Genomic DNA, 21,878 nt, shown 5'->3' on the forward strand with positions numbered 1-21,878 from the left:
ACCTACGCTACGCAACTCCAGCTACGTGAATAACATAGCTGGAGTTGATGTACCTTAGGTCGAGTTACCGCGGGGGGTCGACGGGAGAAAATCTCCCGTCAACTTGCCTTACTCTTCTCATTGTGGGTAGAGTACAGGGATCGACTGAAGAGCGAACTGCAGTCGATTTGGCGGGTCTTTACTGGACCCGCTAAATCAACCAGTGGATCAATCTCAGAGTGCTGATCCCTGCCGTAGTGTAGACCTGCCTTTAATGATGCATAGAACATGGAAAGTGATCAGAATACTTTAACTTGAAATTACCCAAGAAATGTATTGCTGATAAATTTACAAGGAAGTTCTTAGCAAAGCTTCAGGTGTTGCACTACAACATTGTTTTTTCTGCACTCATAGTGAAAGTGTGAAGTCTCTGGACAGAGGTGTGATGGGAAGCACTAGGCTCTTGTAAATGTGAAGATTGTCCCCTTTAAACTGTTAAGTAATTTTTCTACATTTCCTCTTTCCCACACTGGTATTAAGTTATCTTTGCAAGTAGTTTTCTGCTTTATTTATAACCTTCCTGAAATTTACTTTTTGGGGCATAAAAATCATTTATCCGCGGATTAATATTTACTATATACTATTATTAATATTTACTAAGGGATTAGTCTCCGTGTTTTTTCATCTGCCAGTTTTCATTGTGTTATTTAAGCTGTTGTGCTTTGTGTTAGTAATAGTTTATTTAACTCAAACTGTTGCTCAGATGGGCAAATAACTTGGTAATGAAAGCATAATTTTTTACTTGATTGACTATTTTATCTTCAATCATTAACATGAAACTAAGACTATACTTGGATTTGAGGTATTTGGAAATGGTAGGAAGAAGTTATTTTGAATACTTGGCAGTGTGAGTACAAGAAACATTTCCTATTTGTTTTGTTAAAATACGCATACATGAATGTTAATTTCTGTAGAGAAGTGCCAGGTCAAATTTGTAGCGTTATAGTTAGACGGTGAAACAAAAATGCCCCTTCACTTGATTCTTCCATGACTTTCCTGCCCCTTTCTGTCCTCTCTTCTCCGCTGTTTTGTCTGTTTCCTCCCCTCTTGATCCTTTTGCTTCTGTCACACCGTGTAATCCACATTACTAACCCCAAACTTTTTTCACCTCCCCACATCTGATTCTTCTCCTCCTGAACCACTGAATGTCTTGGGGAAAGAAGTCCCATAACCACACCAGCTTCCCTCACTACAGTGCATTCTCTTCCCTTCTTAGTTCTACCATTTTCCTGCCGCCACAACACTGCTTCTTCACCCTCATTGAATCACTTTTCCACAACCTCCATGGCTCACTTGCAACCCTTGATTTTTTCAAAAATAACCTTAATCCCCACTCCCTCCTTCGTCCTTATTCTTCACCTTGTAGGATCTTGCTGATTTCACAATGAAGATTGGCAGGACCTGTGGTAATCTCCCTCCTTTCTTGTCATTCTCACAGGTTTCCTACCATGTCACCTGCCAAAGTACCCCAAATTCCCTCCTGGCTTCTCTTTCTCCCTGTCTCACCCTCTCCTTCATTCTCCTTAGCCTCCTCATTCTGCCAGTAGTGTTTGACACTGTTACCTTTCCAGCCACAGTACTCACTTCTTTGTAACCCTTCACTGGCTTCCCTTTCTTCACTGCATCAAGTTCAGATTTTTTGTGGTTGTATTTAAGGCAGTATGTAACTCTGCTTTTCCCTGCTTATCCACTATTGTTTCTTATTACATCCCCCGCCTCTGTGCCCTTTGCTCTATCAGTCATTATAACCTCCAGCCTGTTTTGTGTGCTTGTCTCATAACTCTCTGCTACCTTCCATACCTTATGCATGGAATGTCCTTTCTAAGCTGGTTTGCAAAGCACTACTCTTATTTAAGACCCATTTCTTCTACAGCATCCACAAAAAACTACCTGACTACTTATTTATTTAATTTATTTTCTGAGTGAATTGTTCATTTATGTGGCAGGGAGGGAGTCAGATATTGGGAGGGAGGAGTTTGAATATGCTGAATTTGGAGGTAAGGATTGCTGTTGGGGAAGCAGAGTGGGATGAAGTGGCGGGAGGAACTTGCTATGTTTTTCTAAAAAGCAGTTAAGGTGTGTGCCTATCATCATGCTCACTGTTCTTGTACGCATGCATCCGATGAAATGGGCTGTAGCCCACGAGAGCTTATGCTCAAATAAATTTGTTAGTCTCTAAGGTGCCACAGGTACTCCTGTTCTTTTTGCTTGTATGTTGTTTCTCACCCTTCTGTTTGTTTTTAGATTGGAGCAGGGTCTGTGCCTAGAACAGTTTGGCACAACCATAGGTTATAAGACCTTATATAAATTCTTTTAACATTTTTGGATGTTTACTTTTCTAGCCACTGTTAAGGTGCCTGGCTTTTGTTGAGTGTCTTCTGGATCTCCTGTTTAATGCAATACAATTAGCTGAAAAATCACAGTTATGTTTGACTGCTGTATTTACAGATAACGCCTAAGATTGCTATAACTGAAAGAATTTGGTGGATTTTTTTTCCTGTATCTTCAGTTTGCATTTGACAGAACTTTGTCCATCATCATTTAATTGTAGTAGGGCCCAAATCCCCAGTCAGAATCCAGTGTTACAAATGTATAGGGAAGCACATTGCCTGTCATATAGATCTTAGAATCAGAGGTTCTGATCCCTCAAGCTGATAAGTTCAGGTGGACCTCTGTGCTTATATGAAGCACAGTTGAGTACAGTAGGATTTTGTGGGCACATAAAATGCTGTACATGTGGATCCAGTTTGCAGGCTTGAGGCTTAATTTAAGATGTGGCATAAACAAGTGAGTGTGAAAAACAATTGGAGGGCAGACAAGGGCAACAGTAATAAGATTATGTATATAGCCTAAGTAACTGCGCAACTATATGGTTCCAGAACTTTTAAGTGTGTTTTTCCCTCCTTCTTTTTAAAAGAAGCTATTTTTTGTTTTGTAAATGTGAGTAGTGAGTATAAGTGTGCTTGGGACTGTGGCAGGGGAGAAGCCAGGAGGGGTGTTGGTGAATGATGGATTACAAAACATGGGGAGGAAGATGAGTGGGTAAAGGGAAAGTGGCATGTGCATTAGGGAAAGAGGCATGCTACTATTTGGGGAAATGAGTCCATGAAAGTCTTGGGGAACAGTCTGGGAGAGGGTGAATCCCAATGAGGAAGGAGTGGTCATCCCTAGTTCCTCCAGAGCTGCAATACCAATAGTCTAGGGAGTCAGTTTCCTTAAACCCTGCAGAGTCAGCTACCATTCATGCTACAGCTACACAGGATTTTATCACTAGTTAGAAGCACAGTCAACCTAAATGGTAACAAGTTATACAGCTTGGCTTGTGTCCATATAGTAGATTTTCTGTCCTCACGTTTACATTCACACCTAGCCCTCTGCCTAATTGTATTTGTAGGAATGATTTCTGGGACTCTGTCCCATGGTGACTCAAGGTATGTCTACACTATGAAATTAGGTCAATTTTATAGAAGTCGGTTTTTAGAAATTGATTTTATACAGTCGATTGCGTATGTCCCCACTAAGAGCATTAAGTCGGCGGAGTACATCCTCACTACTGTGGCTAGCATCGAATTACAGAGCGGTGCACTGTGGGTAGCTATCCCACAATTCCCACAGTCTCGGCTGTCCGTTGGAATTCTAGGTTAAGCTCCCAGTGCCTGATGGGGCAAAAACATTGTCGTGGGTGGTTTTGGGTATATGTAGTCAGTCACCCCTCCCTCCGTGAAAGCAACGGCACACAATCATTTTGCACCTTTTTTCCTGGGTTATACGTGCAGACACCATACCACAGCAAGCATGGAGCCCGCTCAGCTTACCGTCACCACTGCTGTTAGAAGAAAAGGAGTACTAGTGGCACCTTAGAGACTAACTAATTTATTTGAGCATAAGCTTTCGTGAGCTACAGCTCACTTCATCTGATGCATTCAGTGGAAAATACAGTGAGGAGATTTATATACACACAGAACATGAAAAAATGGGTGGTGTTATACACCCTGTAAGGAGAGTGATCACTTAAGATGAGCTATTACCAGCAGGAGAGCTGGGGGGAGAAAACCTTTTGTAGTGACAATCAAGGTGGGCCATTTCCAGCAGTTAACAGGAACGTCCGAGGAGCGGTGGGGGGGGGGGGGGGGGGGGGAATAAACATGGGGAAATAGTTTTACTTTGTGTAATGACCCATCCACTCCCAGTCTCTGTTCAAGCCTAAGTTAATTGTATCCAGTTTGCAAATTAATTCCAATTCAGCAGTCTCTCGTTGGAGTCTTTTTTTGAAGTCTTTTTGTTGTAATATTGCGACCTTTAGGTCTGTAATCGAGTGACCAGAGAGACTGAAGTGTTCTCCGACTGGTTTATGAATGTTCTAATTCTTGACATCCGATTTGTGTCCATTTATTCTTTTACGTAGAGACTGTCCAGTTTGACCAATGTACATGGCACAGGGGCATTGCTGGCACATGATGGCATATATCACATTGGTAGATGTGCAGGTGAACAAGCCTCTGATAGTGTGGCTGATGTGATTAGGCCCTATGATGGTGTCCCCTGAATAGATATGTGGACACAGTTGGCAACGGGCTTTGTTGCAAGAATAGGTTCCTGGGTTAGTGGTTCTGTGGTGTGGTGTGTGGTTGCTGGTGAGTATTCGCTTCAGGTTGGGGGGCTGTCTGTAAGCAAGGACTGGCCTGTCTCCCAAGATTTGTGAGAGTGATGGGTCGTCCTTCAGGATAGGTTGTAGATCTTTGATGATGTGTTGGACAGGTTTTAGTTGGGGGCTGAAGGTGATGGATAGTGGCGTTCTGTTGTTATCTTTGTTGGGCCTGTCCTGTAGTAGGTGACTTCTGGATACTCTTCTGGCTCTGTCAATCTGTTTCTTCACTTCAGCAGGTGGGTATTGTAGTTGTAAGAATGCTTGATAGAGATCTTGTAGGTGTTTGTCTCTGTCTGAGGGGTTGGAGCAAATGCGGTTGTATCGTAGAGCTTGGCTGTAGACGATGGATCATGTGGTGTGGTCTGGTGACAGCGGGAGGCATGTAGGTAGGAATAGCGGTCAGTAGGTTTCCAGTATAGGGTGGTGTTTATGTGACCATCGCTTATTAGCACCGTAGTGTCCAGGAAGTGGATCTCTTGTGTGGACTGGACCAGGCTGAGGTTGATGGTGGGATGGAAATTGTTGAAATCATGGTGGAATTCCTCAAGGGCTTCTGTTCCATGGGTCCAGATGATGAAGATGTCATCAATGTAGGGCAAGTAGAGTAGGGGCATTAGGGGACGAGAGCTGAGGAAGCGTTGTTCTAAGTCAGCCATAAAAATGTTGGCATACTGTGGGGCCATGCGGGTACCCATAGCAGTGCTGCTGATTTGAAGGTATACATTGTCCCCAAATGTGAAATAGTTATGGGTGAGGACAAAGTCACAAAGTTCAGCCACCAGGTTTGCCGTGACATTATCGGGGATAGTGTTCCTGACGGCTTGTAGTCCATCTTTGTGTGGAATGTTGGTGTAGAGGGCTTCTACATCAATAGTGGCCAGGATGGTGTTTTCAGGAAGATCATCGATGGATTGTAGTTTCCTTAGGAAGTCAGTGGTGTCTCAAAGCTGGGAGTGCTGGTAGCATAGGGCCTGAGGAGGGAGTCTACACAGCCAGACAGTCCTGCTGTCAGGGTGCCAATGCCTGAGATGATGGGGTGTCCAGGATTTCCAGGTTTATGGATCTTGGGTAGCAGATAGAATGTCCCAGGTCAGGGTTCCAGGGGTGTGTCTGTGCGGATTTGTTCTTGTGCTTTTTCAGGGAGTTTCTTGAGTAAATGGTATAGTTTCTTTTGGTAACCCTCAGTGGGATCAGAGGGTAATGGCTTGTAGAAAGTGGTGTTGGAGAGCTGCCGAGCAGCCTCTTGTTCATATTCCGACCTATTCATGATGACGACAGCACCTCCTTTGTCAGCCTTTTTGATTATGATGTCAGAGTTGTTTCTGAGGCTGTGGATGGCATTGTGTTCTGCACGGCTGAGGTTATGGGGCAAGTGATGCTGCTTTTTCACAATTTCAGCCTGTGCACGTCGGCGGAAGCACTCTGTGTAGAAGTCCAGTCTGTTGTGAGCATTGTAAACACCTCGCACATTATCCTGGAGTATATACAGAACTGGGCAAAGAGACGCCAGCATGAGGAGGGTTTTGATGAGGACATGGACACAGACGTTCCTGAAAGCATAGGCTGTGGCAGTTGGGACATCATGGTGGCAGTGGGGCTGGTTGATACAGTGGAACGTCGATTCTGGGCCAGGCAAACAAGCACAGACTGGGGGGACCGCATAGTGTTGCAGGTATGGGATGATTCACAGTGATTGTGAAACTTTCACATGTGTAAGGCCACTTTCCTGGAACTCTGTGAGTTGCTTTTCCCCACCCTGAAGCGCAGGAATACCAAGATGAGAGCTGCCCTGACAGTTGAGAAGCGAGTGGCGATAGCCCTGTGGAAGCTTGCAACGCCTGACTGCTACAGGTCAGTCGGGAATCATTTTGGAGTGAGCAAGTCTACTGTGGGGGCTGCTGTGATGCAAGTAGCCAGTACAATCACTGGCGTTCTGTTATCGAGGGTAGTGACGCTTGGAAATGTGCAGGTCATAGTGGATGGCTTTGCTGCAGTGGGGTTCCCTAACTGTGGTCAAGGCCGGTGTAACCACTAGGTGAACTAGGTGGCCGCCTAGGGTGCCAAGATTTGGGGGCGCTGAAAAGCGGTGCCGCCAGTTTTTTTTCTACACTATTGCTTAGGGGCAGGTACCTGTCAGTCTCCAGCGCTCGGGCTGCGCCAGGGCCAGCAGCCTCTTCACCTCAGAGTCTCCCCTGCTTGCCCGGGGGCTACTCCTCTCAGGCTCCCCGACCGTGGCTGCCCAGGAGGATGCGGGGGGGGCACCACCACGGAGGAGATGCAAGGGGCCGGGCTCGGCTGGGGCCCTGCGCCTGCCGGCTGAGAGCAGCAGGAACCGGGTGCCGCTCGGGGGGAGCCGGGTGGCCCGAGCCCAGGGGCAGGGGCAGGCGGGGAGCATAGCCCGCCATGGGGCAGGAGAGGCCGCCCTGCTGCTGCTGTTTCCCAGCCCTGCCGCGCCGCCTCTCCTGTTACCTGCCCCGCCAGCCTCAGTGCCCTGCCCCATACTGTCAGCCACCCCAAGATCACTGTGACACCAGCTCCCCTTGGCAAAGGGCCCCCTGATCTTCACTAACAGCTGTCACCGCAGGCCTGACAAACTCCCTGCACCCCACATGTCTTACAGGGCACTTACCCACAAAGAGGAACATGGAAGGGATCTACCCAAGGCTGGTAACTTGTCAAGAGTGAGAATCCTTGTGAGATGTGTGCATGGGTAATATTGAAGGAATCATGTATTTACCCTAAAAGTCTGCTTTATAGGCTTGGAGTAGAACTTAGTCACCAGGGGATAATGGCCCTTTGGGGCAAGGGGGATTCGTCACCCTGCCTAACCTGGCTGGTGATGCAATGCAAGGCTCAATTGTTTAGCTTTGCACAATAGTAAGGCTTTGAATGGGACACCATCAGAGGCGATGGCAGACAACTGAAATGCCTTCAAGGTAAAAAAAGAAACATTACAACAGCCGTTACCTGTTCTGACAGGCTGTTTATAATGCTAAGTTTACTAGTTTTTGGAGGTTGTTCGGGGGGAGGGGGCGCAAGATGGAAGTTTTGCTTAGGGTGCAAAATATTCTTGCACCGGCCCTGACTGTGGTGGGGCAATAGATGGAACACATATCCCCATCTTGGCACTGGACCACCTTGCCAACCAGTACATGAACCGCAAGGGGTACTTCTGAATGGTGCTACAAGCACTGGTGGATCACAAGGGACGTTTCACCGACATCAACGTGGGATGGCCGGGAAAGGTGCAAGACGCTCGCGTATTTAGGAACTCCAGGCTGTTCTAGCAGCTGCAAGAAGGGACTTACTTCCCAGACCAGAAAATTATCGTTGGCGATGTTGAAATGCCAATAGTTATCCTTTGGGACCCAGCCTACCCCTTAATGCCATGGCTCATGAAGCCTTACACAGGCAGCCTGGAGAGTAGTAAGGAACAGTTCAACTATAGGCTGAGCAAGTGCAGACTGGTGGTAGAATGTGCCTTTGGACTTCTAAAAGCTTGCTGGTGCTGTTTGCTAACTAGGTCAGACCTCAGCGCAACCAACATTCCCACTGTTATTGCTGCTTGCTGTGTGCTCCATAATATCTGTGAGAGTAAGGGGGAGATGTTTCGGGCGGAGTGGGAGGTTGAGGCAAATCTCCTGGCGACCGATTTTGAGCAGCCAGACACGAGGGCAATTAGAAGAGCACAGCAAGACGCACTGCGCATCAGAGAGGCTTTGAAAGCCAGTTTCATGACTGGCCAGGCTTTGGTGTGACAGTTGTATGTGTTTCTCCTTGATGCAAACCCGCCCCCTTTGTTGATTTTAATTCCCTGTAAGCCAACCACCCTCCCCCCTTCGAAATAAAGTAACTATTGTTTTGAAACCATGCATTCTTTCTTTATTAATTAAAAAAAAAAAAGAGAGAGATAGTGGACAAGGTAGCCCGGGTGGGGTGGGGGAGGAGGGAAGGACAAGACCACATTGTTTATTGTAGCCACACTAAAAATCAAACTTCTGATTTGAATGACAGTCGTCTGTTGCTTGGGCCATCCTCTGGAATGGAGTGGCTGCGTGCCCGGAACCTCTCTTCTCCCCGCACGCCTTCCCCTCCCCCCGGCGTTCTTGGGCATCTGGGTGAGGAGGCTATGGAACATGGGGAGGAGGGTAGGCGGTTTTACAGTGGATGCAGTGGGGGGTCTGTGCTCTTGTTGGCTTTCCTGCAGCTCCATCAGAGGCTTCATCATGTCTGTTTGCTCCCCCATTAGCCTCAGCATCGTGTCCTTTCTCCGCTCTTTGTGCTCACTTAATTCTTTCCTGGCCTCTGCCACTGAATGCCTCCATGCGTTAAGCTGTGCCCTATCAGTGCGGGAGGACTGCATGAGCTCAGAAAACATGTCATCGCGAGTGCGTTTTTTTTCGCCTTCTAATCTGCAATAACCTCAGGGACGGAGATGATAGGGAGAGTGTAGAAACATTTGCACCTGGGGGGAGATAGAAAGGGAGAGTAAAATTTAAGATAATACATTTCTGAGAACAAAAGGGAGACTCTTTCACAGTGAATCAAGCAATTCACAGCAGACAGCACATCTGCTTTAGGTACAAGGTCACATTTTGCCTTTTATATTGAGCGCCTGCCGGTATGGTGACACATCACACACGGCTGGGCAACAGAATTCGGTTTCCAGGCAGCCATGGTAAGCCTTTTGGTACGTGGGGTTGGCTTCTTATGCCTTCATAACATGTGGGAATGTTTTCAAACTGCAATGCCCTCCTTTCCCAGAGCAAGCAATGGTTTGGGTTTCACATTTAAAAGGAGGGGCTGCAGTTTTCGGGTGGATGTGCAGCACACACCTACCCGCTCCCCGCCGCATGGCTATTCTCCAGGATGATCCCTTCACCCCTCCCTCCCCGCCACGTGGCTGTTCTCTGGGGTGATCCCTTTTAGCCAAGTGCAAACAGCCCAGCATGAACAGAGTCCTTTTTCTGTTCCCTTAAACCCTGTACTGTAGTTACAAATGTGCATTCACCAGAGGTGCCTTCTCCAGCTTCAGGGGCGGGGATCCTGCCTTGGGAGGGTATTGGCACAAGGATGATGAAAAGGTCCTGGCTGCCGGGGAGAACGTATTCACTGCTTGCCTGCTGCGCATTCTCCTCCTCCTCTTCCTCCTCCATGTTCTGTGAGACTCCCCCCTTGCAGGTGTCCACACAGTGGTGGGATAGCGGTAGGGTTCTCCCCTAGAATGCCATGCAGCTGATCATAGAAGCGGCATGTATGGGGCTCTGACCCGGAGCGACCGTTTGCCTCCTTTGTCTTTTGGTGGGCTTGCCTGAGCTCCTTAACTTTCATGCGGCACTGCTGTGTGTCTCTGTTATAGCCTCTGTCCAACATGCCCTGTGAGATTTTGGCAAATATATTTGCATTTCTTCTTTTTGATCGGAGTTTGGCCTGCACATATGCTTCTCCCCATACAGCAATCGGATCCAGTGTCTCCCTTTTGGTCCATGCTGGAGCTCGTTTGCAATTCTGGAGGTACTGCATGGTCACCAGTGTTGCTGAGTTCGCCACACTGACCAAACAGGAAATGAAATTCAAAAGTTCCTGGGGCTTTTCCTGTGTACCTGGCTAGTGCATCGAAGTTCAAAGTGCTGTCTAGAGCAGTCACAATGGAGCACTCTGGGATAGCTCTAGGAGGCCAAATACCATCGATTTGCATCCGTGCTATCCCAAATTTGACCCAGCAAGGTCAATTTTAGTGCTACTCCCCTCGTCAGGGAGGAGTACAGAAGTCGATTTTAAGAGTCCTTTAGGTCAACAGAACGGGGTTGGTTGTGTGGATGCAATCATTTTTAAATGGACCTAATGCAGCTAATTTCGACCTAACCCTATAGTGTAGACCAGGCCTCAGGGTCTCTGCACCACATTCTATGGATATTTTAAAAAATCTCTACAATGCAAAAATGTGGGATGTCTGCCTGAATGCAGTATAGTTGTAGAGATTTGAAAAAGAGCTCATGTGGCTCAAAAGCTTGTCTCTCTCACCAGCAGAAGTTGGTCCAGTACAAGATATTATCTCACCCACCATGTGTCTTGGGTGTCTGCCTGCACAGTTATGAGCTGAAGGAGGAGTAGACTTACCTATGGGGTACAGTTAGTATGGTTAAGGTTCCTGTTCATGCAGCATAATACCACTGTGCATAGCTACTTGCAGGAATCAAACTGTGTCAGACCAGGCAGGTAGGAGGTTTGGCATACTGTCAAGATTCTCCTGTTAACTGACTAACCATATGTTTTGTGGATATTAACTGTTTTTAGCTAACCTTGTCTCAAGCCATTTAAAGACATTTAAAAATAAATTTAAAAAATTGTTGTATAGGCAGATCATCTGTTACTTAAATTTTTTTGCTGAAAAGCCCCTTACACATGCTAACAGGGGAGCAGCAAAATAGTTAAATTTTGTAAAGGGACATTTTCTTTAAAAGATGCTGTGTTAGAAACTGCATTTAAAAATTAGCCATTGTCACGTTAAAAAAAAAAAAAATCAAGTTGACAATGTCTTTAACTCATGTATATACCTAACTCCTTAACTGTCCAAATCTCCTTTTTCGTTGGCTATTAGGCGTGACCATTTTCCAGCTAAACTGGGCAACTGGTGGGTTGCAGACTTGTTAGACCCTTGTTCAGTGAAAGACAATCACTAATATGGCAGCACCTGACTGCTTTATTTCCCCCCACCTTCCCTCCCAAAGTGTAAGTTTAAATCACGTAGCGAGAGAGAGACATTATGGGTTGGGAGGTAGAGTTTCCTGTACATTAAAGGGCACCATTATCTTTCTTTTCCTTATGAAGAGATGGGAAAACACACTCTAAAGTGAGAGAGAGAATATGAATCTGCTTTAGAGCTCTGTTTCCTGGGTTTTAACATTTTGGTATCAGGCAGGTCAAGAGCTTCTTTTATTGGCAGTGATTTATTTATTTTTGACTCGTACACAGTGCATGGAAATACTGACGAGTGTTGGCAAGACCTTACGCTGCTTGAACTAGTAAATATGTAACTTGAATATTTTAATCACTTTGCTGGCTCCCAGATTTATAAAGTCGGTTCTTGAAGTTAATCAAAAAGCATTAAAGTAGCACTGCAAAATTTTATTCACCCACTTATTTAGAGTGAGTAACTTCTTTGTGAAAGAAGTAAAATATCATTCATTTCTCAATTATAATCAGTCCGTATCAGAAAAGGTGGGCGAGTAGAATTTCTGTGCCTGGTCTGGTAAACTTTTGTGACAATCTTGCAAGGCTGTAAAATTTAACAAAGGTGTTTTATTTAAATATTTTTCCATAAACAGGTGTGTGAACTTTTTGCCATTGTTACTAACAGGTTTGTGGTAGGCATTCATTTTCCTTTGAAACAGGAAAATAATTCTGCAGTATCTCAGATGAACAGAGGGATGCAATTTTCTGAAAAAGCAAGTGATGGTTTGAATGCAACTAGAGAAGTGGGATATTGCAGTCTAACCTTCCAAGAAAATAAATTCATGTTTTTAGCATTATTTCTTTATAAAACACTTGTGTTTAATATTGGATCTTTAGATAGCATTTTTTAGTTTGTTATAAACAGTAAACTCCTGTTTGTTTGTTTGTTCTCACTACAAAGCTAGTTTTTTTTGTCAGTGATATGTTAGTTTTGGAAAGGGTCCTTTGTAGCAAGTGGTTATGGACCTTGTCTTCCCTGACCTTGTTGTGATGTGAAATATATCTAGGCAGTGCAAACAAAATACAGGCTCATTTTAATAATCCAGGCTAAAAAGAAAATTATTTTCAGTTCTTCTTTTACTCTTAGTAGTTGTTACTTAAATTCTGTTTTAGAGGCAATTGTTGCCTCTTGTTCTATATTCAGGATTTAATTGAACATAATCCCAAAAGAGAAACCCAATTTGTCCCTAAACTTGATACCATCAGTTTCATCCTTGGAATAGGTGCACCATGATTTTCTCTGAGGTGACTTCTTTTCCATGCATTTAGCAGCAGAAATGTTAGTGTCATCAAGAAGGAATTCTGAAGCTTTGCTTCATCTAGGCAGCTGCCCATTTCCTTGATTTACTTCTCCAGAGTAATCCTTGCATGGTGTAGTGACCTATCAGGCAGAGTTAGGGATAAAATGTCTACATTCATCTCTAAGCTCTATAGCAATCCTTTCCTAGCTAGTGCTTCCATGGATGCAGTGAAAATCTTAACCAGAACGCTCGCAATCTATGAGGCAGCCTGTAGTTAACTAAAGACTACTCCCTTGAAAGGAACTATCCATGTGAAGGGGGTACTGGACTCACTCAAATTTGCAAGTGATAAACTCCTGAGGAGGCATTAGAAGGGGAAAAAGAGCTGTTCAAAAACACCCTATGAAAAAGAAAAGCATGGCCTTCCAGCCCAAGAAAGGACTTCAGGCCAGGTTCAAGGTATATCTGTTTTTTCATCCCTACCCTTGGAAACAGTAAACTTCTGAGAAGGGGGTCATCCTGCACCAAGGACGGGCAGTAGAATAGCCATGCATATTAATCTCAACCTCCCCTCCATGTGACTCAAGGGAGTCTGTTCTGAGTCCCCCAGACCTGGAGGGAAGGGACAAGATCTCCTGCTTCTCTGACAACATCTGCTCAGAATTCTTATTCCAGGGTGTAGCCAAGTGACTCACTACCTGATGCGCCACCTGTGATGTTGCAGGGTTTTTTCTTTAGTCTGGCTGACCAGGTCTGCTGGTGGTCCCCTTTTGCCTTGTGACTCAGCCCTTAGAATCATAGAATATCAGGGTTGGAAGGGACCTCAGGAGGTCATCTAGTCCAAGCCCCTGATCAAAGCAGGACCAATCCCCAACTAAATCATCCCAGCCAGAGCTTTGTCAAGCCTGACCTTAAAAATATCTAAGGAAGGAGATTCCACCACCTCCCTAGGTAACGCGTTCCGGTGTTTCACCACCCTCCTAGTGAAAAAGTTTTTCTTAATATCCAACCTAAACCTCCCCCACTGCAACTTGAGACCATTACTCCTTGTTCTGTCATCAGCTCCCACTGAGAACAGTCTAGATCCATCCTCTTTGGAACCCCCTTTCAGGTAGTTGAAAGCAGCTATCAAATCTCCCCTCATTCTTCTCTTCCACAGACTAAACAATCCCAGTTCCCTCAGCCTCTCCTCATAAGTCATGTGTTCCAGTCCCCTAATCATTTTTGTTGCCCTCCGCTGGACTCTCTCCAATTTTTCCACATCCTTCTTGTAGTGTGGGGCCCAGAACTGGACACAGTACTCCAGATGAGGCCTCACCAATGTCGAATAGAGGGGAACGATCACGTCCCTTGATCTGCTGGCAATGCCCTGACTTGTACATCGCAAAATGCCATTGGCCTTCTTGGCAACAAGGTCACACTGTTGACTCATATCCAGCTTCTCGTCCACTGTAACCCCTAGGTCCTTTTCTGCAGAACTGCTGTCCAGCCATTCGGCCCCTAGTCTGTAGCAGTGCATGGGGTTCTTCCGTCCTAAGTGCAGGACTCTGCACTTGTCCTTGTTGAACCTCATCAGATTACTTTTGGCCCAATCCTCTAATTTGTCTAGGGCCCTCTGTATCCTATCCCTCCCCTCCAGCGTATCTACCTCTCCTCCCAGTTTAGTGTCATCTGCAAACTTGCTGAGGGTGCAATCCACACCATCCTCCAGATCATTTATGAAGATATTGAACAAAACTGGCCCCAGGACTGACCCTTGGGGCACTCCACTTGATACCGGCTGCCAACTAGACATGGAGCCATTGATCACTACCCGTTGAGCCCGACAATCTAGCCAGCTTTCTATCCACCTTATAGTCCATTCATCCAGCCCATACTTCTTTAACTTGCTGACAAGAATACTGTGGGAGACCGTGTCAAAAGCTTTGCTAAAGTCAAGGAACAACTAGTCCACTGCTTTCCCCTCATCCACAGAGCCAGTTTTCTCGTCATAGAAGGCAATTAGATTAGTCAGGCATGACTTGCCCTTGGTGAATCCATGCTGACTGTTCCTGATCGCTTTCCTCTCCTCTAAGTGCTTCAGAATTGATTCCTTGAGGACCTACTCCATGATTTTTCCAGGGACTGAGGTGAGGCTGACTGGCCTGTAGTTCCCAGGATCCTCCTTCTTCCCTTTTTTAAAGATGGGCACTACATTAGCCTTTTTCCAGTCATCAGGGACTTCCCCCGATCGCCATGAGTTTTCAAAGATAATGGCCAATGGCTCTGCAATCGCATCCACCAACTCCTTTAGCACCCTCGGATGCAGCGCATCCGGCCCCATGGACTTGTGCTCGTCCAGCTTTTCTAAATAGTCCCGAACCACTTCTTTCTCCACAGAGGGCTGGTCACCTCCTCCCCATGCTGTGCTGCTCAGTGCAGTAGTCTGGGAGCTGACCTTGTTCGTGAAGACAGAGGCAAAAAAAGCATTGAGTCCATTAGCTTTTTCCACGTCCTCTGTCACTAGATTGCCTCCCTCATTCAGTAAGGGGCCCACACTTTCCTTGACTTTCTTCTTGTTGCTAACATACCTGAAGAAACCCTTCTTGTTGTTCTTAACATCTCTTGCTAGCTGCAACTCCAGGTGTGATTTGGCCTTCCTGATTTTACTCCTGCACGCTCGAGCAATATTTTTATACTCTTCCGTGGTCATTTGTCCAATCTTCCACTTCTTGTAAGCTTCTTTTTTGTGTTCAAGATCAGCAAGGATTTCACTGTTAAGCCAAGCTGGTCGCCTGCCATATTTACTATTCTTTCTACACATCGGGATGGTTTCTCCCTGTAACCTCAATAAGGATTCTTTAAAATACAGCCAGCTCTCCTGGACTCCTTTCCCCCTCATGTTCTCCCAGGGGATCCTGCCCATCAGTTCCCTGAGGGAATCAAAGTCTGCTTTTCTGAAGTCCAGGGTCCGTATTCTGCTGCTCTCCTTTCTTCCCTGTGTCAGGATCCTGAACTCGACCATCTCATGGTCACTGCCTCCCAGGTTCCCATCTACTTTTGCTTCCCCTACTAATTCTTCCCGGTTTGTGAGCAGCAGGTCAAGAAGAGCTCTGCCCCGAGTTGGTTCCTCCAGCACTTGCACCAGGAAATTGTCCCCTACAGTTTCCATAAACTTCCTGGATTGTCTGTGCACCGCTGTATTGCTCTCCCAGCAGATATCAGGGTGATTGAAGTCTCCCAGGAGAACCAGGGCCTGCGATCTAGTAACTTCCGTGAATGGCCGGAAGAAAGCCTCGTCCACCTCATCCCCCGGTCTGGTGGTCTATAGCAGACTCCCACCACAACATCACCCTTGTTGCTCACTCTTCTAAACTTAATCCAGAGACTCTCAGGTTTTTCTGCAGTTTCGTACCAGAGCTCTGAGCAGTCATACTGCTCCCTTACATACAGTGCAACTCCCCCACCTTTTCCGCCCTGCCTGTCCTTCCTGAACAGTTTATATCCATCCATGACAGTACTCCAGTCATGTGAGTTATCCCACCAAGTCTCTGTTGTTCCAATCACATAATTCCTTGACTGTGCCAGGACTTCCAGTTCTCCCTGCTCCTTTCCCAGGCTTCTTGCATTTGTGTATAGGCACGTGAGATAACTCGCTGATCGTCCCTCTTTCTCAGGATGAGGCAGGAGCCCTGCCCTCTCACGCGCTCCTGCTCATGCTTCCTCCCGGTATCCCACTTCCCCACTTACCTCAGGGCTTTGGTCTCCTTCCCCCGGTGAACCTAGTTTAAAGCCCTCCTCTCTAGGTTAGCCAGCCTGCTTGCGAAGATGCTCTTCCCTCTCTTCGTTAGGTGGAGCCCGTATCTGCCTAGCACTCCTCCTTCTTGGAACACCATCCCATGGTCAAAGAATCCAAAGCCTGCTATCCAACACCACCTGCGTAGCCATTCGTTGACTTCCACTATTCGACGGTCTCTACCCAGGCCTTTTCCTTCCACAGGGAGGATGGATGAGAACACCGCTTGCGCCTCAAACTCCTTTATCCTTCTTCCCAGAGCCACATAGTCTGCAGTGATCCGCTCAAGGTCATTCTTGGCAGTATTATTGGTGCCCACGTGGAGAAGGAGGAAGGGGTAGCGATCCGAGGGCTTGATGAGTCTCGGCAGTCTCTCCATTACATCGTGAATCCTAGCTCCTGGCAAGCAGCAGACTTCTCGGTTTTCCTGGTCGGGGCGGCAGATAGATGACTCAGTCCCCCTGAGGAGAGAGTCCCCGACCACCACCACCCGCCTCCTTCTCTTGGGAGCGGTGGTCGTGGAACCCCCAACCCTAGGACAGTGCATCTCATGCCTTCCAATTGGCGGAGTCTCCTTCTGTTCCCTTCCCTCAGATGTATCATCTAGTCCACTCTCTGCATTAGTACCTGTGGAGAGAACATGAAAACGGTTACTTACCTGTATCTGTGTTGCTGGTATATGGACGCTCCCCTTTCTTCTTCTGGAGGTCACATGCTGCCAGATTTCTTCACCGTCTTCCTGTCCCGCAGTGCACCCTGCTCTGAATCTTCAGAACGTTGTGTCTGTAGAAGCATATCCTGACGTCTGTCCAGGAAATCTTCAGTTTCTCTTATGCAACGCAGGGTCGATACCTGTTGCTCCAGACCTCGAACCTTCTCTTCCAATATGGAGACCAGCTGCACTTTGTACAGACAAAGTCACTTCTGTCCTGTGGAAGAAAGACAAACATGGCACATCCAGTGCAGGTCACAACAGCTGAACACCCCCCCATCCATATTACCTTCCTTCTACGACCTTAAGCCAGGTCACCTTTGGTCTACCCTTTTCTGGGGTAAATGACGGTTTTCATCCAGTAGTCCTCCTAGCCTTGTGTGTCTGCGATCTTTTCAGGGATGCTGTAGGGGAACCCAGTCCCTCCCTCTACCCTGGGTTCCAACACAGGGACGCTTGTAGCAATTGGTAATGGTCTGTTGCCAGACCCCTTGCTTCTTCCTACGTTGGCCTGCCTTCTCCTCAGAAGATATGACCCAGGGTCAAGTCCCTAGCCCCAGTTTTCAAATTAACAGAGGAAAAGGAACTAAATTAACAGAAATAAAGAGCAATACCGGCTTTTCTGACCTACTACTCTATGCTCACATGTACAGTAGCTTGGGTCTTTACTGTGTTCCTTTCTGGGAGTTGAGGATCAGAGGTCTGTTCATCTTCCTAGGCTGGGCCCTTCTAAACTGAGCTGCTCCCATCTTAAGGCTGCTCCTTCAAAATTAGCATGACTTGCCAGTGCAACAGGGTGTGACTGCATAAGCATAAAGCTCTTCAACCCCCTCTTGCCCAATGCATGGTTTGTATTCATAGATTCATAGATATTAAGGTCAGAAGGGACCATCATGATCATCTAGTCTGACCTCCTGCACAACGCAGGCCGCAGAATCTCACCCACCCACTCCTGCAATAAACCTCTCACCTATGTCTGAGCTATTGAAGTCCTCAAATCATGGTTTAAAGACTTAAAGGTGCAGAGAATGCTCCAGTAAGTGACCCGTGCCCCATGCTACAGAGGAAGACGAAAAACCGCCAGGTATGTCCTGTCTTATAACGTGGTAGCTTGCTAGTGCAAGACTGACATCTCCCCCTGGTTTTAAAATATTTCTGACCCTTAACGGCAGCAGTAGTGGGCTAGAACACGAGTCTAGCCTCCTCTTGACCAGCGCATGCTATCCCCTGCTGATCAGAAATGCTGCCCTCCAAGCAATCCAGTCAGTTCCTTTTTGACTGATGTCAGTGAAGGAGCTTTGCACAGGAAAAAAAATTACCTTCAACCATCACTCCACTTTCCTACAGAGCCTCATCACTATCCTTTCCTTATTTATACCCTTCCTTTCAGTCAAACCTAATTGGTTATTTAAAATGTTGAGATCTTGGTCTTTGGTGCTTGTGCATACTTTTATAATGCCTCCGCATCTAATTTTGTTTACTGCTTTGATGCTCAGGCATTGCTAGCCTTCAGTCGTCTTTAGTCCGGTTTTTGTTTGTGCCAGTGTCTTGGCACTGTTCACTGTTCTCAGTGCATCAGTACCGTCTCACCTTGGCTCTTTTGTTGGTCTGGCAACCCCTCAGAGCCCTCCTTGAGACATCACAGGCTGACTTCTAGAACTCCAGCAGGAGGCTGGCCTGGGGAGTGCTTTGAAGGGAAGGTAAACCCTGGAAGCGAAGTCTGAGTTGTTCAAGACGTGAGTGGTAGGCCTCAGTGCCAGCATTGCCTGTTGGTGCAAACCCAGCCACACCACCAGGTACCCCAGCAGGGCTACTGCTGCACCAGAGTCCTTGCCCCATGAGCAATGAACCTGAGGTCTCCACTAAGTCGTTTGCTCCAAGTGCTGGAGTCCCAAGTGCTTTGAAGTCTTGAGCTCAGGCTCATGGGATATGGTGGGCGGGGGGAGCCCCTGTTACAAAGGATTGGGACAGGAGGTGCTTGGAGCGGGCTGGCTCCATGATTTGTCTCTGTCAAAGCTTCCTACTATACAGGCAGTTCAGAATCTGAGCTGGGTTTTTCCATACTGGACTCCTGTAGCAACCTGGCCTGTTCACCTCTAGTCCTCTGTAGTCCTCATGGTAGCCTCACAGTACCAGTTTCAGGTCATTTCTCTTATCCTATATTGGCAGGGAGAGGATCTCTTGACTAAAAATGCTGCTTGGACCCCACGTCAGGAGAGACCAAAGGTTCAGTGACTCTCCTAGTCCCATCAAGTTTTGCCATCTGCAACAGTTGAGAACCACATCTTATCCATCAAGCTGAGTATCTGGCGTTAGCTACTCACCCATAACTAGGGTAGCTTGCTCTATTCCAGCCCAGATTCCTCTCTCTGACAGCTTGGCTCCTGACAAGCGAGAGCTCTGTAGTATGGTATATCTGAACAGATGGTTTGTGTCCTGGCCTCTTGAGAACCATCCACTGAATAGACTTCAAATTGTAAATTGAAAAGGCTTGTGTCATAATGGAAACAAAGCCATGGGAGCCCTTTTACTTCGCCCCCAAACTGATTACTTTCACATTTATTCTGAGCTGTCAAAAGTATCAGTGCCTGCAGCCCTATGTGATCAGGTTAATGGGGAGCGTGATGCATTCAGAGATCCTCTGCCTTAGTCTTCTGTGTCATGGGATATCCGTGTGGTCTTGACAAAGCAGGTGAAAGCTCTGTTTGAGCCATGCATTCAGTTCATAAAGTAAGAGATCTTAACACTAGGGACTGATGCACCTTTATACTAGATTTGACAAGGATAATGTAGTCTCAACTGAGATACCTTGGTGATAATAGAGTTCTACCGTAGTGAGATGAGTGCCCAGCACCTCCCCCCTGCCACAAACAGCTGTTTCATGGGGTGCAAGGAGGAGCGAGGATGCGGTGTGCTCAGGGGAAAGGGCGGAGCTGGGTGGGAAGGGGCGGGGCAGTGTGGAGGGGTGGGTGGGAAGAGGCGGGGCCTGGGGCAAAGCCAGGGGTTGAGCACCCCTCGGCAGTTTGAAAAGTCTGCACCTGTGAGCGGCTTCAAGTCCTGCACTAAGCAATGTGACCGCCTATCTGTCAGGTGACGTTTGTTCTCTCAACCTCTCCTCAAAGGGAGAAACATGTGCAGTATCTTGTTTTGGCAGGATTTTTATAAATGTTCTTTTATTGTAATGTGTTTATACTAGAGAAGTCCAGGTCAAAGAAATGCACCTTGCACTTGGAGTGGAAAGTGGTGAGGTTTCTGATTGTCCTTAGTTCTTGGGAGAATTCATTCCCCAGTCTTGAACTGTCCCCGAAGGAAGAGATCTGTGTAGCTCAAAAGCTTGTCTTTCTCACCAACAGAAGTTGGTCCGATAAAACATATTACCTCACCCACCTTGTCTCTCTAACCATGGTCTTTGTCCTGGAGCTTGATGGTATTTTAGATATCCTGGGCCCAGGCCATGGAGTACATCTTTCGTTACTATCCCTCCTCTGAAAAGTCCATGTTGATATGGAATGATTAAGTATTAGTGATCCATCTTATTAGGTATTGTTTGAAAGAAACCCTTTTGAAGGTCAGAATCTTTCAATGTGAACAGGGAGCTCCCTTTGTCTTCAGAAGGAGCAACCTGCATGGATCAGAGGAACAGAACTTGACCTCACAGATGTAATCTTTAGACTGTGAGCTCTTGAGATCAAGGACTATCTGTCTTTTGTGTCTAGAAAGCACCTAGTGACTATTGCCATCAATAAATAACCATGTAAAGTCACTTACTGAGTTGACTTAATCTATAATTTGCATGGGAAAATGGGGAATTTCCCTTGTTGATTGTGTACTGTGTGGCTTTTTTATGGGGAGGCTATAATTTAAATCTAAGTGTTGCTTTTTCCTGATTCGTATCCTGCTGAGATGAATGGGGAATCTGGATGGTCTCTCAGGGCTTGGCTACGCTTGCGAGTTAGAGCACATTAAAGCAGCCCCGGGTGCCCTAGCTCACTCCCGTCCACACTGGCAAGGCACGTAAAGTGCTCTGACTCCACAGCTAGAGCAATCCTGGTACTCCACCTCGGCAAGAAGATTAATGCTTGTTGCGTAATGGCTGAAATGCCCGGGCGTCAGTGTGAACGAGGTGTTGCATTACTGCGCTCTGATCAGCCTCCGGAAACGTCCCATAATCCCCTTAAGTCAAGTGGCCGCTCTTCTCATTGTTTTGAACTCCCCTAGGAGTGCGGATATGCCCTTTGAAAGCTCCGTTTCTGACAGCTGGCTCCAAGACAAAGCAAGCCGTTACTGTGGAATGCTGTGTGGGAGAGAGAGAGGGAGGGGGAGATCTGCTGCTCTCTGAACTTACAAGACAGCATGCTGACATGTTTTCAGCCCTCCAAAAACCCACTCTCTCTCCCCCCACATACATACAACACACTTCCTGTCACACTCCACGCCCCCCATTTGAAAAGCACGTTGCAGTCAATTGCATGCTGGGATAGCTGCCCATAATGCACCGCTCCCAATGCCGCTGCAAGTGCTGCAAATGTGGCCATGCCAGTGCACTTGTAGCTGTGAATGTGGACAGATTGCAGCGCTTTCCCTACTGCGCTCTACGAAGGCTGGTTTAACTCAGTGCTCTACATCTACAAGTGTAGCCATACCCTCAGTGTTTGTGAAATTTGAGAAAAGAGATCCAGGATAAATCAGAGTTGCTAAACCGTGTTAGCTAACCACGACCTTTCCATT

The 21,878-nt window shown here is 46.8% G+C and overlaps 1 protein-coding gene across 4 annotated transcripts in view; it reads left to right on the top strand.

The window, feature by feature from the left end:
- The window catches only part of SOS2 (SOS Ras/Rho guanine nucleotide exchange factor 2), a 106,591-nt gene that overhangs the window by 11,329 nt on the left and 73,384 nt on the right, over positions 1 to 21,878 (top strand). The gene's annotated exons all lie outside the window — the stretch shown is intronic.

Source organism: Chelonia mydas, chromosome 6 (genome assembly GCF_015237465.2).
Source record: "Chelonia mydas isolate rCheMyd1 chromosome 6, rCheMyd1.pri.v2, whole genome shotgun sequence".
Taxonomy (NCBI): Eukaryota; Metazoa; Chordata; order Testudines; family Cheloniidae; genus Chelonia; species Chelonia mydas.